The following is a 4,399-nucleotide window of genomic DNA, read 5'->3' on the forward strand; positions in this document are numbered from 1 at the left end:
AAAGGCTACAATGAGAAAGGTTTTACTCCAAACTCAGATATGATTTTGCAATTCCCAACGGTGCGAATGCTTGAAATTGGGTTGCGAACGTGGTACTCAAATTTCACGACGATCCAACGGTGAATGAGTCCGAGATCATCATTTTTCTGAGATAGGTTTTGTGGGCTGTGGGAAAAAGAAAGGGTTTTGAAAGGAGAAGGGAAAAAACGAAAATGAGAGGCAGAGGAGGCTGAGAAGTCAGTCTGAAAAACCTAACATGTTGCTATTTATAGCTAGGGGAATTTACGACCTATTATTTACTCTATTTATTTATTTTTATTATTTTTACTAAAAAACTTTTTAAATTTATTTATGAAAAAAATGGGATGTTATAATTCCACCCCTCTTAAAATAAGTTTCGTCCCCGAAACTTGCTGAAAGATCGAGAAAAAGATATCTCGCATATGATTCTCAATATCAAGTTGTGTATCTAGTTGAAACTCTTTTTCCGTTACTCCGATCACAAGACTCCTCTGCACTTAACAACTAAATTCGGTGATCCTCGTTTACTCAATGATAGTATTTCATAAGTAAGTCTTCTCACGAGAGTGACATCTCAACTATAATAGAATGTAAAAGACATACTATTTGGATTAGGGTAATATCATAGGAAACACGAATAACAATTTGAAACAAACAAATATACACAAGAACACGCGACTAAACACATGATCGACCCTTTTTTTTTTAACATGGGACGTTTCAAGAAAAGAAGAAAGAGAAAAAATGTCGAGACTTTCACGCTCCATCAATCCTAGTTCACAATGACTATCGAGAATACATGATTTGCCTACCCTTGAGTCTAAGCCTCTTCCTTCAACATGATCTTTCTCACTTTCGTATACTTGACTCATAAGTCTTGCTTCAAGAAATCGTAACGGTCCAACTCTAAGATGTCCTCGTGATACTAACTGAATGAGCAAAACAAATCACTTCTCACTTCTATAAAATTGTTCAAACTTAAGTTTTACTCCTTATATAAATTTCACCAGAAAGCTTAAACTTACTCGAGTCATCTTTAACAAGCATTAAGGTTAATCCAATGAGTCCTAAAATAACCTTTTTGGTTTGACTACTAGTTAAGAACATTTCATCTTAATCTTAGGTTTCCTCTCATCTCAAAACAACTTCTGCCCAAGAAGGATTTGTATTTATCTTCCACCTAGAGGTAGCATACTCTAAGGGTCATCTTCATCTAACTAAAATGCATAACAAAACTCTTAGCTCGAAACATGATGCCCAAGGGTCTATAACAACCTTATAATACACATCATAATTCAACTTAACTGGAAACATACTAAACATTAATCATCAAAACCACAACAAGAGCCAACTCAGGGTGAGAGATCCTATCACGCATTCTACGAACACACATGGACATCAATCATATTATGACATGACCAGGTACACATAGAGGTCACAATAGGTACTAAGGTATTTCTTAAAGCATTCACAAACTTTTTCCATATTAAGGTAAAAAGAACTAATAGGCCGATGAAAACTATGGGAATGAAACATTATTTTAACCAAAATAGCCGATGAAAATAATAGTCTAAGTGCCAAAAATTGTCCTCCTAGATTGAAATGTTGAAGTTTTAGTAAATTTTTCTTGTTTTATCCCTTATTGTCGGCCTCAATCCATATGTCTATCACATAAACCCTAACCCTAGTATATTAAATAAACCATGGACACTATCCATAACCATAACTCTAACCCTAGGTCAAAAATACTTTTGCTTTTTGCTAGTGCATTAGACACATTTTTGCTTCACGCCAGGGAATCCAATGCTTTAAACCCTAACCCTAACCCTAGGCCATAAACCTTTAATCCTTACCCCTATATATAGAAGTCATATTCACCTTCGTTTAACACATCCACATAACACTTTCTTTCTTTATTACTTTCTTCCAAATTTGCAAACACAAACCCTCTGTCATATTTCTTTCTCTATTATTTTTCTATTACACAGCATGTCTTCCTTATCTGTCAATTGATTAGTGCACTACAATGGTCAAATAATCAAAACAGATGAAGGGGATATGTTTCAATGCCCCCACCCGATATTCTTTCCAACAAAGAGATGTCTCACACTTGAAGCCTTGAAAAGAAAAATTCATCAAAGGCTTCGACTTCAACCACTAGACCAAGTATGCAATATTTCATTCTAATACCCACAAGTAGTGGGACGTGGAATGCTCAAGTTTACAACAATGCAACTTATTGGCAATGAAGATGTCAAAGGTATGATTTCTGTTGTTTGCCAACATGAGATTCTTTCATGCATTGAATTGTATGCAAACATCTAGCTACATACATCTTTTTTTACTCAATTTCTTTTTGCACAATTTTCCACCAATTTGTTAGGCTCACAAACTTTTGATGTTAACGAGGATCAACTTCAACCATACTTGAGTGCCCCTATAGTAGAGCCTGACTTACCTAACAAAGAACTCAATTGCTTTAGTGAGGACGAACACGAAGTTCAACACAATCAACCCCAGGAAGATCATGAGGAAGAGTTGAGCTTGTTTCACCAATAGCAATTGTACCACCATCATATTACATACCACCACACATGCATAATTTTGAAGATTCTGAATACGACCATAGCCTTGATCACGAAAAAAACCAACATCCAGTGGGCATTCTCTTTAAAGGGATGCATTTCTAACAAAACAAGAAGTACAACATGTTTTGCAACAGTGTCACATGAGCAAAGGAGATAACTACAAGACAAAACTATTGAACCCAACAAAGCTAATTGTCATTTGTGATAACGATAGTTGTGCTTGGAGGTGTAGGGCATCATACATCCTTGCAAGTAAGTAGTGGAAAATAAGAAAGCTTCATGAACCCCATAAATGTTTGTCGCACCTCCTTGACCTTCCACATCTGACACTAGGTGACTTTCTTGATTAAAAACGGATGGGTGAGTTGGGTCCCTCTCAGTAGTGGTACTGGTAGCAGCAACTGCAACATCGTTAACCTCCATTGTCTTCCTCATATCCATCATCGCCTCCATCATTGTCTTCATTTGCCCCTTCATGGCCTTCATTTGTTCCTGCTCCTGCTCTATTTCACTCATTATCTTGGTCTTGGCACGCGCCCGATAAGGGTGTCGTAAGGCGTGGATTTTCTTGTTGGTTACAATGGTTAATTTTCTGATTTTAAGGAAAGAATGCAATGAATGAGCCAGAGCTATGATTAATGAACACGAAGAGCGATGGGAACAAAAACTCCTCGCTTGATTGTGCAAATCATTTTTAATATCCATAAAAGGCCTTCACCCCTCCCCCCCCCCCCCCCTTTTTAGAGGTGATGAGCTAACATTCGCTAACCCAATGAGCACCATCATGCAAAAGGATGCCATGTTTCCGTCGCATGGATAAATGTTGCATTATCATGAGAATGCCTGGACATACAAGGCATGGGCAATATGTGTGAGGAAGATGAACAAAATGCGTTGAATCATACTAACATGATGCCATAAGATGTGCAATGAATATGACGTGAATGACTAACTATGATATGAAAAATCTTAACTTATACGGCATGCATTGTATGCAAAGAAAGAAACCTAATGCGTATGAGCAAGGAAAAAAATTTAAGACAAAGAACAAGAAAGCTATGTGTCCCTAATTTGGAAGCCTAACGACATAGATCTAAGGATCCACTATCAATGACATTTTCCATGGGTAGCTCTAAACAAGTCTCACCGGCCTCTAGAGCTAGCAACCCTTTTTGTAACAACATATGCGACTGTAGATGACCTACCAGCGGTGATGTGTTACTCGAGAAGGAAACTCTAGATGAGGGTTCATGATAGTCAGGCGAGTCCAAGACCCAGTGTGACACTCATTAGACCTCCACTCCCTATGGCTCACTCAGACTCGGGTATAGGGCCCATCATCTCAAAGTGTGTGATAAGATGTAGGTGAAGTGTGTGAGTGGAGCAAACTAGATAACTATCCAACCCTGCCTGCAAAACAACCAGAAAATTTCCAGACAGGTATAGTAGGTGTCGTCCACCCTAGGATTCAATAACAATTATTTCAACCCATAAATCAATAAATAAACCCAATCATACACACGGAGAAAATAACAGCAACATATATGCACGCAATAGCATAACAACGGATAAAAGAAGCGAGATCAACGAAAATGAGAAAAAGAATGAAACGAGAACAATAATGAACGGAAGCAAGGCATATTAATAAATAAAATAAAAAAGGAAAATAAAATAGAAAAAATCTTGATGAAATTGCACGCTCGATTAAATGACTTGACTCTCTAACGATTCCCTAGTGGAGTCGCCATCTGTCGCAACCTATATGGCGACGGGATGACGAAAGAAAATAA

This window comes from Glycine max, chromosome 11 (assembly GCF_000004515.6).
Source record: "Glycine max cultivar Williams 82 chromosome 11, Glycine_max_v4.0, whole genome shotgun sequence".
Lineage (NCBI taxonomy): Eukaryota > Viridiplantae > Streptophyta > Magnoliopsida > Fabales > Fabaceae > Glycine > Glycine max.